The sequence below is a fragment of the Polypterus senegalus genome, unplaced genomic scaffold, assembly GCF_016835505.1.
Source record: "Polypterus senegalus isolate Bchr_013 unplaced genomic scaffold, ASM1683550v1 scaffold_5160, whole genome shotgun sequence".
NCBI classification, from domain to species: Eukaryota; Metazoa; Chordata; class Cladistia; order Polypteriformes; family Polypteridae; genus Polypterus; species Polypterus senegalus.
The window spans coordinates 174,187-188,918 of record NW_024381681.1 but is presented as its reverse complement, the minus strand read 5'-3'; positions in this window follow the sequence as shown (position 1 = coordinate 188,918).

Below are 14,732 nucleotides of genomic sequence, written 5' to 3'. Positions count from 1 at the left end.
TAACATGAGAGCTTCTGCTTGACTCCTACAGGCCGTGGAGGCGGCACATCTCTTTTTCGCTAGAATTGTAATTTTTGCCTTTTTTTTCCATTCACAAGATGGAGTAGAGAGCTATAAGGGTATTTTAACACATTCACACTTGTACTGTGGTGACGTGCTTGTGCATGAATTTGTCTGTAACAGCAGTCACAAGCTGGGTTATAATGAAAGGGGGTAAAAAAAAGAACAAAGAAATGGACTGCAGGTTAAGAAAAAGCCAAGGAAGACGGAACATTAAATCAACTATTTCGGCTGAGCTACTTTCTGGTCATCGACTGTATAATTTGTCAACTGTTTTGTAATTTTTTTAAAATAAATGAAATGATAACACCATATAATATTTTCCAGATCAAATTATTGATTTGAGAATGATACAATACCAATCTGTGACTTGCATACTAGCAATAAATAGGCTTTCTTGGCGTGCACAGCACAGCTTAGAATTAAAGTTTAGTATCAAAACCCTTTATCAAATCAAATTTAAAAAAACAGAAAAGGCACAACGGTAAAAATGAGTTAACATGTCCATACAGCTTGTGTGTGCAATAAAAAAGCACAGGCAATGTGAGCCGACATCTGCATTCAGAATGTGCTATGAGAAGTGGCTGAGAATCGGGGCTGAAACAAGACCGAAAGGCAGACTTCCTTTTAGCCTCCCTTATATTGAAAATCATTATATTGACTCTGGTAGAATTTGAAAGGAAATGTTCACTGATGTGGCATGTAGTGCATATGAAACAGTTCTACAGTTATCTGTTGTACTGCACATTGAATAAATACTTCAATGTTACATGATTGTTACATTTTTGGACGGCTATAAACGGCATGTATTTTTGTGGATGGCGCAGTAGTAATCTGGTCACTGCATACACAGATTTGGACACAGCAGCCTTGCTGAGAAACATAGAAATTAAGAACTGTGAGCAGCGACACAGTGGGACTGAAGCCACTGCTTAAGAGAAATATTCTGGACTCTTCAGTCTTTGATCATTTTAAACCAGTCTCCAAATTGCAGACCATTATGAGTACCATCATGAACAACGCTGCACATTTTGTTTCTGACACACTAAAAATGAGGACTTTCAGGAAACATTCAACAACATTCAACAACTTGGGGGGGTAAACATTAACACAATACAAGATTATAGACTGTTATACCTGCCATGCTCTCTCCACCTTGCATTTTTTAACTTGCACTGCGCTTTTATCACTTTTTAATTAATATTGTTTTTATCAGTATGCTGCTGCTGGAGTATGTGAATTTCCCCTTCGGGATTAATAAAGTATCTATCTATCTATCTATCTATCTATCTATCTATCTATCTATCATATAGTGCCTTTCATATCTATCTATCTATCTATCTATCTATCTAACCATCTATCCAGAGGTGGGTAGAGTAGCCAAATATTGTACTCAAGTAAGAGTAGCATTACTTCAAAATAATATTACTCAAGTAGAAGTAAAAAGTAGTCATCCAAAAACTTACTCAAGTAAGAGTAAAAAGTATTTGGTGAAAAGATTACTCAAGTACTGAGTAACTGAACATAATAAATGATTTATTTTTTTAGAAATGTTGTAATAAGACAGACAAAAATATAAAATAATGTGCAAATTCTGCAATTTCCAAATAATAAAATAAAAAATGAGTAAAAATAAATAACATCTTTACAAAATAAAGATGCACAAATAACACAGAGTTCCAAATCTCAGTTTTTCACAACAAAGCCTTTGAAGCCGATACCTACAGTAGGTAACATGTATGTTTGAACAGTGCAGACTACTTACAGTGATGAGATATCCTGTACACTGACAGTATAATACTGCAGTTTCTAATCCATAAAGCCGTGTCGCTCTCTGTTGGGACAATTGCACGACCGCGGGGAGTTAATGAGGTAGTTGGAGCGAGTCGCACCTGCACATGCGGGTCCGATCGTTCTCAATTGATTTATTGGCTTCCTGCGGCATGTGATTAAGGCCCACAGATACCGGAGTGTATATATACGGGTCAGCACAAAAAACAAGGGGGAATCAAAGAAACGGAGAAAAGACATGAGGATAAAAGACATGAAAGGCGGGCTTGGGAATGACGATCTGGTTCTTGCAGTGAAGCTGTGACCATTTAGCAGTGAACAGGATCCCTGCATGACTAAAAAGTCTCTCACAGGCTACAAGACGCAGGAAGTTTGTGTGTGGTCATGTGACTGCATGGCTACATCTGATTGGTGAAACAGTCATGCAGTAGATCTACTGGCAACTTCTCTCTTTCTAAAATATAGTGTAATGTATAAATGGAAAAAAGTAACAATTCGAGTGTTGCCCAATGTAGCGGAGTAGGAGTAGTGTTTCTTCTTCACAAATGTACTCAAGTAAAAGTAAAAAGTATGGTGCAGTAAAACTACTCTTAGAAGTACAATTTTTTTAAAAAGTTACTCAAGTAAATGTAACAGAGTAAATATAACTCGTTACTATCTATCTATCTATCTATCTATCTATCTATCTATCTATCTATCTATCTATCTATCTATCTATCCTTTAATTATATAGTGCCTTTCATCTATCTATCTATCTATCTATCTATCTATCTATCTATCTATCTATCTATCTATCCACAACAATTTATTTCTTGTGTAGCATAAAATCACACAAGTAATGCCTCAATGGGCTTTAACAGGCCATGTTTTTGACAGCCCACCAGCCTTGACACACTTAGAAGACAAAGAAAAACTCAACACCCTGTAGGGGAAAAAATGGAAGAAATCTTGAGAAAGGCAACTCAGAGAGCTTCCAAATATGTTGGGCATGCAGAGGGCGTCAAAAATGGGGTAAATACAATCACAAGTAATGTTCTTCACAGAGCTTGATGGCCAGTCTATCATTACCACCTCAGAAATACAACACAACAGTACAAACTACAAGGCAAAATACAAGAATAGGTAATACCAGTCACTAAATACACAACTATGACATATGCAGCCAGAAGTGCGTCAGGAAACACGACTGGAACTCCTTTATACCAACAGCATGCCTCTATAGCACCTCACAGGCACTGGGAATGAAAAATCGGAAGTTCCCCCTTCTTTTATTTTTTAGTCATTCTGGTGAAGACCTGCAGCCTCTGGGGGTCAAGGACTGCACTTGAAAGTTTCTAATTGGCTTAGACAGTGACAATGTGGGGTCAAAGTGAACCCCTAAATCCTTTTCACAGGTTGCGTTGTAATTGATATTTTATTCATTTTTTTCTGAAAATAATTTTTTTAAATGTAAAATAATTTTTCCTTTGTGTTTTAAATCTCAAAGATTCCACACATATGTTGTTTTTCTTAAGGGAGTTCAATGTAGCGACTTTGTGTTTCTATCAGGCACATTCCAGGTGTCACGAGTGTGATGGTATGTAAGCTGGTATTGTCCAAGATTGTGGATGCTCCCTCTGATGTCTACTGAGACTTATTTTGTAGTTTTTTATTTTCTTAGCTCTAGTTTTTTTACTCTGAATTCTGGTTAAACTTTTGGCCTTGATGTCAGGTAGGCCTGATGTTCTAGTTTAAACCTCTGCTTTATTTTTCAAGTCACATTTCATTTCCTTGTCCTTACTCTCTTTATCGCCTGACTGTCATTTCCCATGTTGTGGCAGTACAGATCTCCTCCTGTAGGTCACTGTCTCCCATCTTGTATTTATAATTGATGTTCCTTTTGTCCACATGTAGCACTTTGCACTTTTCTACATACATTTCATTTCTAAACTTCATTGTTTTCCCAGCTCTTTTAGTGTTGTTCACTAACTACACCAGAATATTAATGTCAATTTTAATGGACTTCAATGAAGACCCCAATTCTCCGCTTCTCTGTACTCTTTGCCTCCATGTAGCCAACTTGAATGCAGTTGTGTAGGTTACCTCTGATGTCTACAGCTTGTAGTTTTAGAATTAGAATCAGAATCTTTGAGACAGAGTCAAAAATTAGTCCACAATTGATTTAAAAAACACAAAATCTTTCCATAGCCAGGGGTCAAAACCACAACATCCAAAGGAGAACAAAAGCCACAAACAATCACCAAAGTCAGAACTTCAGCTTCTCCTTAAATACTTCTTGAGCTGGCCAGTCCTCCAGGTGCACCATTAGGTGGGCCTCCTTGTGATAAGAGGTCTGTGGTGAAGTGCGATTTTAAATAAATAATCGTAATCCAGGAGCGTGCTGACTCTGTACAGTTGTAGCTCCAAGGTTGATTAGGGTGCTTGTCTAATTGCACATTCAAGTGTAAATGTGAGCGGGTCAGTCAGTTGCTTTATTCATGCCTTGGAGCGGGTGGAGGACAAGATCTGCACCCAGTCGGAGCTATAAAGGGAGCCTGCATGACAAAGACACTACGTACAAACACAAAATCATAACAAAAGAGATTCATAATATTACAAAAATGCACAGGCAAAGAACAGAATTAAAACAGAACATACTTTTTTAAACAACAAAAGGAAGACTAAACAAGCAAGAAATAAACTTAAAATCCTTTGTGTTATGTTTAGCCCCAAAAAAACAAGCCAAAAGTGTTGATTTTTTTCCAACCAAAAATGTTTCTGATGCATAACAGAATTGCTTAAATACCAAAACATCAACATAACCACAGTAGGAAAGGCCTGTTGAGTGTCCACAGCTTCTTGATGTAGATTTATTACATGTCCTTCATGTGAAATGTTTTGAAACAGTCACCAATGCCTGTAGGCCCTCTTTGAGCAGATGTCAAAATGGTTTGGTAATTTGTTTTCTGTTACTCATGCATGACAGTAAAATGCCAGTGACTACCCAGCACAATGAATGCATCCCTGGTGTTATTGTGGGCTACCACAGCACAAGGCTTAGTGACTTCCACATTTCCTTTGACATAAACTTTGTGAAGAGTGCTTAGGTGCCACACATCCTCCTTGTCTTTTTACTTGATTGCAATCTACTGCAGTTTCATGTGTTTGCACATCCAGAGTTACCAGGCACAGGTGATATGTAGACATTACTGTATCAGTCATTACACAATAACACTGGTCAAAGCAAAAGGTCCACTAGTGACACCGCAGATGATGTAGTGACACTATATTGACTGCACTTCCCATCTCACTTGGTTTTACTGTCCGTGTGAATGTCTAATGATCAATTCACATCATCACCACTATCACTTGATTCAACCAATGGTTCAAGTCCAGTTTGTTAAAAAGCTGGCTTTATACCTTTTCATTTATATTGTGTCTTTGTTTGAAGTCTCCACCCTGCTCACGAAAATTGATGAGTTAGCATCAGGTTAATATAACGTGGGAGGATACACAGAAATATTCATGACTTCTTGTAGCGTGATGTTATTTTTATCTACTAAATGGCAGCAGAACACTGTCCTGAGAGTTATTTGGCCTTTTACTGTAAAGTGGATTATTTTAAACATCACCCTGAGTCTGAATCAGGCTTAACCATATTTACATAGAATCCTGACAGCAAGGATTTTAAGCCAAAGTAACAACACTGGCTAAAATATTAATCTATGAAGACATTTGACAATAGGCTAGAGAGCCATCGAGACATAAGAACAACTATGTGACTGTGTCTGTGGATTATCAAAGTGTCAGGAATAGCAAAAACGTAAATGTGTAATGGCTTCTGAGCATTACTGAGCAGTGTCATTGTCATTACAGGGGACTCAGGGAAACAAGAGAAAAGAAAAAAATCACCTTCGACATTCAGAGTTATGTGTGCCTCCTCATTGAATAGTCCAAAGGCCACAAAACATCTGTAGAGGACGCCATCAGAAACACGGACATCCTGGAGTCTCAGAGACACATTTCCATTCAGGAGCTCTTCTAGGAACAGTGCTGTCCTTCCGTTATAGGCCTGCATCTGACTCTCAGGTCTGATATAGAGATTCTGATATAAAAGTGCAGGAGAAAAGAAATCATCACGAAACCACCTGACTTCAAACCCCTGAGCACTGATAGCTGGTGTGAGTGAGGCTGGTAGGATGATATCTTCACCAACAAAAGCACGAACAGCTGAGGAAGGTGCAACAACTTGAAAAATCTCTGAAAAGAAAAACACAAAAAGATGCAGTGAGTGTCAATATGTGTTTCGTTAGTCCATCTAAGTCAATAAAGACAAAGCAAGTGTTTGTGTGAGATGAAGACTAAACACTGGGCTCAGTCTGCTTCAGTGCCAAACAAATGAGAAGTTCACTTGTAGTTTTTGATTTTTTACTCAACTGACAATTCTCAAGTTCACTCTTTACATTAAGTTGTCTGACGCTCAGATCTGACACAAACACCTCTGTCAGAATTTAGTGTTGTAATGTGCACATCCACTTTTACACATTTCAACAATCTCACAGAACTGTATCAGGTCCTTTCCTAGATGTTTATTAACATAAGTCTCAGACATAACTTTATTTATCATTTTTTTATATTACCATATCTTTGAACCCAGAAGGTTTCTTAATGACTTGTCCACTTCTAGTAGTTAGCTGTTTTTCTAACAGTTTCTTCTGTAGCTGAATCAGACACAGCCACTAGCAGTGATGGTTGTTCACATTGCTTTGCTGTTTTTATTTCAACTGGAGTATTTTGTGTTTGTTTTGCTGTTTGTCCATTTTCAGTCCCAGCAACAACAAAGTTCAGCGGATAATGAAGCATGTCTTGGATGCTTGATGTTTCTACTGAGTCTCAACCCATCATCAACATTGACCAATTCAACTGAGTTGTCTGAGGTTTTGCTAAGCAGGACACACAGTATTTGATGTTTCTGAATATTGAATCTAACTTTCCCTGCTCTATATTTCCATCCATCCATCCATTATCCAACCTGCTATATTCAAGCTCTATATTTGCAATATGCAAATGTTCTTTTGCTCTGTTTGTTTTGTCTGCATATTCTTTTATTTATTCCATATATTTTTGATGATATCTCTTAAACTCTAGTGTATTCTTCTTCTGTTTTAGTTCAGTACCTAGAAAGTTTGTTCTAATTTTTCTGGAAAACATAAGGAATTCTGGTGTTTCACCTGAAGCAGAATGAGGAGTCTAACAAAATGGCATCAATATTTTTGGAAGCTCCTCCTTCCACATCTTTCCTTTATTATTGCATGCTTGGAATGCTTTCTTGAGATATCTGTGAAAACTCTATTTTTCCATTGCTTTTTGGATAATATGGTGACACTCGAATGTGTCTGATACCTCCACTTTTCAGAAAAGCTTCCAAAGCTTGGTCTACAAATTGTCTGCCATTTTATGTAGCAATTTCCAAAGGACATCCAGAATAAGCAAAAATGACCACCGAAGCAACAGACTAATTAAAAGGGCAGGCTCAGTTATGGTACACACTCTGGACCCACTGAAGGTCATAGGAAAGCGGAGAATTTAAACCAAACTGAGTGCCATTATGAACAAAGCTGCACTTCCTCTCTGTAACACACCAACACTTAGAACTGTACGTCAACAAATTATTCAGCAGAAGTGAGTCAAGAAACACAATGGGGGCTCCTTTATACCAACAGTAACACATCTGATGCCTCACTGGGACTTTTTTTTGTTTGAATTTTCTTGTTTTATGCTAATTCCAGTGTGTGTTAAGACCAAAGTGTATGTGTATATCTATTTGTTTATATTTTATTTATCTATTTATGTATTTATTTATTTAAAGTGCTTCTGTAAAAAGCCAAATTTCACCCTGGAGACAAATAAAGTTCCATCTATCTGTCTGTCTATCTCATATTACACCTATAAGCCAATTTAATATGGAGTCTATGGGACCTTACAAAACCAATAGCATCCACGGGGAGTAATGAATGTTGTAAGACTTCTTGTCTCTTCAGTGAAATCAATCTGCCAAATCTTTCATAGTCTGTAACTGCACAAACACCTTTGTACCTTGTATGGTTTGTAGAATGCTATCTATAGTAGGAATTGGAAGCCTTTCACGAATGACTGCTTTATTGACTTCTCTCAGTTCCACACACAGTCTCATCTCTAAAGTATTTCTTCTTTGAAGTCAACAGTAGACTAGATAAGCACCCTGCACCTTTGTTAACTTCTTTGATAATTCCTTCCTCAATCATCTCACCTAATTCTTGACTTACAGCCTCACATACTTGTTATGGAACACGTCTAAGTCCCTGAACGACAGGTGCGACTTCGTCATCTACAGTTGACTTTATGTGAATATCTGTCCCAGGATCAATGGAGTAGACAAACTCCACTGAATCATCTGTTTGGTACTTGGTTCATAAACTCCTCTTATGCTTTAGTTGCTTATCTACCTTTTTTCATTTTTGTTTTCTTGTCATTTCCTTTCTTTCTATACACATATGCATATTGTCCTTTTTTGCAATACAGACATTTTGCTGTCCTTGCTCCACACTCATTAGCTTGCTGTGTCGCTAGCTCACTTCTGTAGCACTTCTGGTCATTATCTGCACTTTGATTTACTTTGTTTGCTCTTACTCCTCTTCTGCACTGATGTTGAGCAGTCCGGTGACATTAGTTGAGTGTACAGTCATATGAAAAAGATTGGAACTCCTCTCAGCCTGCATAATAATTGACTCTCCTTTCAACAAAAAAGATAACAGTGGTATGTCTTTAATTTCCTGGGAACATCTGAGTCCTGGGGTGTTTTCCGAACAAAGATTTTTAGTGACGCAGCATTTAGTTGTATGAAATGAAATGAAATGTGAAAAACTGGCTGTGCAAAAATGTGGGTCCCCTTGTAATTTTGCTGATTTGAATGCCTGTCACTGCTCAATGCTGATTACTTGCAACACCAAATTGGTTGGATTAGCTGGTTAACTTGTGAACTTCATAGACAGGAGTGTCCAATCCTGAGTGGTAAAAGGTATTTAAGGTGGTCAATTGCAAGTCCTTCCCTTTGACTCTCCTCTGAAGAGTGACAGACAGCATGGGATCCTCAAAGCAACTCTCAAAAGATCTGAAAACAAAGATTGTTCAGTCTCATGGTTTAGGGGAAGGCTACAAAAAGCCATCTCAGAGGTTTAAAGTGTCAGTTTCAACTGTAAGGAATGGAATCAGGAAATGAAAGGCCACAGGCACAGTTGCTGTTAAACCAACTCAGGTCTGGCAGGCCAAGAAAAATACAGGAGCGGCATATGCAGAGGCAGGATTGTGAGAATGGTGACAGACAACCCACAGATCACCTCCAAAGACCTGTGAGAACATCTTGCTGCAGATGGTGTATCTGTACATCATTCTACAATTCAATGCAATTTGTACAAAGAACATCTGTATGGCAGGGTGATGAGAAAGAATCCCTTTCTGCACTCACGCCACAAACAGAGTCGCTTGTTGTATGCCAATGCTCATTTAGACAAGCCAGATTCATTTGGGAACAAAGTGCTTTGGACTGATGAGACAACAATTGAGTTATTTGGTCAGAACAAAAAGCGCTTTGCATGGCGGAAGAAGAACACCGCATTCCAAGAGAAACACCTGCTACCTACTGTCAAATTTGGTGGAGGTTCCATCATGCTGTGGGGCTGTGTGGCTAGTTCAGGGACTGGGGTCCTTGTTAAAGTCGAGGGTCAGATGAATTCAACCCAGTATCAACAAATTCTTCAGGATAATGTTCAAGCATCAGTCACAAAGTTGAAGTTACTTACGCAGGGGTTGGATATTTCAACAAGACAATGACCCAAAACACAGTTCGAAATCTACAAAGGCATTCTTGCAGAGGGAGAAGTACAATGTTCTGGAATGGCCGTCACAGTCCCCTGACTTGAATATCATGGAAAATCTATGGGATGATTTGAAGCAGGCTGTCCATGCTCAGCAGCCATCAAATTGAACTGAATTGGAGAGATTTTGTATGAAGAATGGTCAGAAATACCTCCATCCAGAATCCAGACACTCGTCAAAGGCTGTAGGAAGCATCTAGAGGCTGTTATATTTACAAAAGGAGGCTCAACTAACTACTGATGTCATATCTCTGTTGGGGTGCCCACATTTATGCACCTGTCTCATTTTGTGTTAATTTTCTGTTAATCCAATAAACTTAATGTCACTGCTGAAATCCTACTGTTTCCATAAGGAATGTCGTATATTAAAAGGAAGTTGCTACTTTGAAAGCTCAGCCAATGAGAAACAAAAATCCAAAGAATTAAGAGGGGTTACCAAACTTTTTCATATGACTGTAAGTAATCACGATTTCTGTTGAGTTTCTGTTCCAAGTTTAATGAATGTCAATTCCATGTTCAATCTAATATGATTATACAAATGTACAATTCATCACTTGTCGCTAATATGTCGTGATGTGAGCCAATCACCAGTCCATTTAATTTTAAAGCAACTTTTAATGACCCCCTCTGTCTCCAATCTTTCCATTTCCTGTTTTTCCCTCTCTCTCTTTTTCCAGCTCCTTTCTTTTTACTACACACAGTTTGGGTTAGGATTAGAGTTAAAACAGAAAAGTAAAATAAGAATTACAATAAAACCCTCTAACAAACAAAAACAAATTCTGTTTAAATTTAAAAAAAAAACGTGGTATAAAATAAAAGAAACAAATCACATACGTGTCCAGGCGGTGTGTGTCATGTGAAGTAGAAAGAACACAAAGTAGCTCCTTCCCTTCTTGGCCTTCATGACTGGAAAAGAATCAAAGTTTGTTTTTTCCCGACAGTAAGAAATAATTCTGACATCCTCAGATGCTCTAATGAAGCAGACAAGATGGCGCCATCCCCCAGACACACAGTGCTACTCTTCATGTCTGTTTACTTACAAGTAATATGTAGAGGCTTTCTTAGCATATTAGACCACAGTTTTCTCAAAGTGTACACACTGTGTATACAACTGACTGTGATGGGCATTAAAGTCACCGACAACAACACCTCTCCTTGTTTGCTCACAGGCTTTAAAGAAAGTCAAGCTGACCATTTGATCAAAATCATCAGACTCCATTGAGATGCCCCTGGAGCTCTCCTAAGAATGACCTCTACATTGGAGCACTGGATTCCTTCTCCTTCAGCTGGTTTTCTCCTTTCACTTACAGGACCATTGTGGACAAACACTGAAATGGGGAATCTCTTTTTTAGTAACAGATTAGAAGAGCAGCACAACACTACACTCCAGAGGTGGAGACTCTTGCTGTTAGACATCAGCCTGTCCACCTGCCCAGATGACTTAGAGGTGAGGACCTCAGTAGTGACTATGGAGCTGGTGACCCACATCACGCTGAGCTGGATTTATTGATGAACAACTTAAGATGCTAATTGTGTAAAACTACTTTTGTCTTCTTGATCACCGGTCTGCTAGCAATGGGGTAAAAGTTACCATCACCACTCAGGTCTCCCTCTCAGTAGAGTAGCTGACCAGCTACACTGGCCAAGCTGTTGTCCTTCTGCTATGCTAGACATTTATTACCAGCTTGCTCTCATGTGCCCCTGTTTGTTTCATGCCTTGTGTAAGAACTGAACATGGCCGTCTTGTCTGAGCTGCTTGGGTTTTTAATGGTGTTCTCTCCCTAGTGGGCATTATTGGAAATGCATTTAAAAGTCTTTAGTGCTTGGGACTCCTAGGCTGCAACACTCTGTAACTATTGAGCGGAGGGCAGTTACCAGCTGTGATTGGCAGGTGTCTCACCCCTGGGGGGGGGAATCACCCACAAAACACATTGAAAATATACTGACATTTACAAATACAGTGCATAATTAGCCAAATGACAGAAAATATATACATAAAAGACAAATAATCTTTCATAATTAACAAAAACAATACAACAAACATATTCCATAATATACAATTTCTGTTTATTTATTTCTTTTTAATAAAAGTATTGTATTAATGTATGAGTTGTCATTTGGGTTTTGTTCTGACTCGGGGAGTACTTCTTAACAAAATCCCAATAACTGATGCCAAAAGTTCTACAAAGAGAAGGATCTGTCAACCGTTGCCATGTCAAAACACAAAGGGCAGATGAAGAATCTTTACAAAATAAAAGATGTATTAATCAAAATTGGTCTGTGAGACAAAAAGCTTCAAGGAGCACAAAAGGTCCAGAAGACGTTCAAAAAATCAACAATTCCCAATACAACATATTCAAAGAAATGTCAAAAACAGCACGGAGTTCAAGAAATCCAGAAAGTCAATCAATGAACACAGCACAAGAGCTCACCAACTCCACCGCACACAATGTACCCCAATGGACTGTGGCTTTCTCAGCCTTGATAGGGTTGAGGGTTGTCCTTTGACAGTGATGGACAGGTGGCCATCAGCTTAGACACACCAGGTCAGTGTCAGTGTACCTGAGATACTGGCAGCGGAGCAAGACCAGACTATGTAGTTCGGTACAAAGAAGAGACAATCCTAGTCTCATTGAACAGTCCCAAGTTAAACTAATCCACAGCTAATCTTGTTTGGGCCTCATGTTTCTCCTTGGCTGTCAGAACATCACAGCAGAGGACCTGACATTCTGTTCGCCTTCTTGGTCTCTTCTGTCCACTGTCTAGTGAGTCCATTTCAGCTCCCAAGTCTTTCTCATAAGGAGTACTTTCAAACATCAAACATCTCCCTGCGAATTCAAATCTAATATTTTTTCTTCTTGTATGTAATTCTTTACATTTACTTGCATCTTTCCAAGGTGGTCTCCCACCTGTGTACTCAGAAAGCAATACTGAGTCCCCCACTATCACAATTTCTCTCTTTTTTGGGACTCTTACTTTGCCCTTACATTTGACTGTGACCCACCTGTCACTACCTTAATAGTCTGGAGACCCCTCATGCACCACTTTGGGGATCCACACTTTCTCCCTAAAGGACGCCAGGGTAAGATCTGCCAGTTCCTTACCATTTGCAGGCTGGTCATCTCCTCTTTAAGTTCAGTGACCCTGAGCTCACAGTGTTGGAAATTAAAAGTGGATAAAGCAGGTGGCAGGTTGAAGCATTAAATAAAGCAAGAAAGTTAGCATTCTGCCATTGAACAGTTTGGAGGGCTACAAGTAAAATCAGGGTCAACCTACAAGACAACACAGACAGTAGGGTTAGGTGGGCATTCATCTGGTCACAGTGTAACGGCCGACCCCTTTACCCAGCCGGCAGCTACACCTCCAAGCCCTGTGGCCTGGATAATTTGCTGAGAAATCTAACTATCAAGCCGTACTTCTACACAAGTAAACTTTTCCCCACAATCGACGGTATAAATGCAAGTACACAAAAAACAGAATGTAAAATTAAACAGAGTAAATGTATTGAATGAAACAAGACATGCCACAAAACAAATGCAAATATAAATATTCCTCCACCCCAGCAACCTCAAGACAGCACCAAAATATACATACAAAACCCCTCCCTTGTCCCTGTAACATATAACACACACCACACAAGCAACAAAATGACTAATAAACAGAATGGTTGTGAACTTGAGTCCGAAAGTAAAAATGTCCTGAATACAGATGACTGAACTAGCGGCAATTGTGATGTTTGATTTCCCCGGCGTTTGGGAGCAACCTCACCATGATTCCTCGGCGTATGGTGGATGATGAATCGACCCCGGGGTCTCAGCAGATGCAGGTTGGAAGACAGTCCGGATTAATGAAAAACAAACTGGAACAAAGCGCAATGTGATGAGACAGCAAGCAAGTTGAAGTGATTGACACAAAACACGGTTCTTTTTTCTTCTTCTCTCTCCTTCCTCTTAAATAGTCAGTGACGGCAGTAATTGATTGATTAACACTAGAATTACCAGAGCCTACGAAAAAACTCGTAATTCCGTCCCACCTTAAACTGCTTCTTAAATCCCTTCACACCTCTCCGCCAGCCCTTTGTCTTCTAAATGTGCTGATAAAGAGAAGCCGCTATTCCATCCCCCACCAATTTAGAACGTGCACGAACTTCTCTCAGCTCATGCCTTGATTGAGTATCTGGGAGTGAAGTGGAGTTTTAGAGTGAAATAATAGATCGTTGTTTGGAACACACGCATTTCATGTCTGTTCCGTTTCTACAGTAATCTGTGTCAACACATTGTTAAAACAGAAACTTTTTTATATTCTAGTAGTAGATGACAAAATGTAGGCATAAACTATATAATGTATGAAGCCTGAAGTCCAAATAACAAAGAAACATTTTCACAAGAATAACACAATTGCACTTTTATTCAAACATATAACTGCAGAAAGAAAAGCCGCCTTAACATGCGACATTGACACCAGTTTACTATAACTGACTCTGTGGTTCAATAGATACAGCCCCCGCTTGGGAATCAAGGGTCACGGGTTCGATCCTGCGCCCCTCCCTTTTGAGAAGTAAACTGCTCTTAGTCTTACTGTTTTAGAATAAAACATACATTTGATTTCAGTCTGTAACAGCCGGTGCAATTTATGATCTTTGTAAAGGTTAGCTTTTTTTTTTTTTATTCACTTTTCACTCTCTCAGTCGCGTTCAGAATCAATCCATACAACCCCATCTGACACGGCTGTTTTCACTAAAGGCGCTATAGCTCTGCAGTGTACCACGATGCATACTAACGCCCCGGTTCTGACACACACGCTGGCGAAGCTGCCTTCTTCGTATCTCACCGTCACTTGCTTTTCTTTTATTCAGTTTTATTGAGTGTTCCTGCCAGTCCCCGCATGTTGCTGTATGCTTTTCTTTTGCACCCAGGACATGCAGAAGAAAGAATGGTAAAGACCAACTTCGCGCTATATGCAATCATCAGACACTCCCCATCTGCCCGT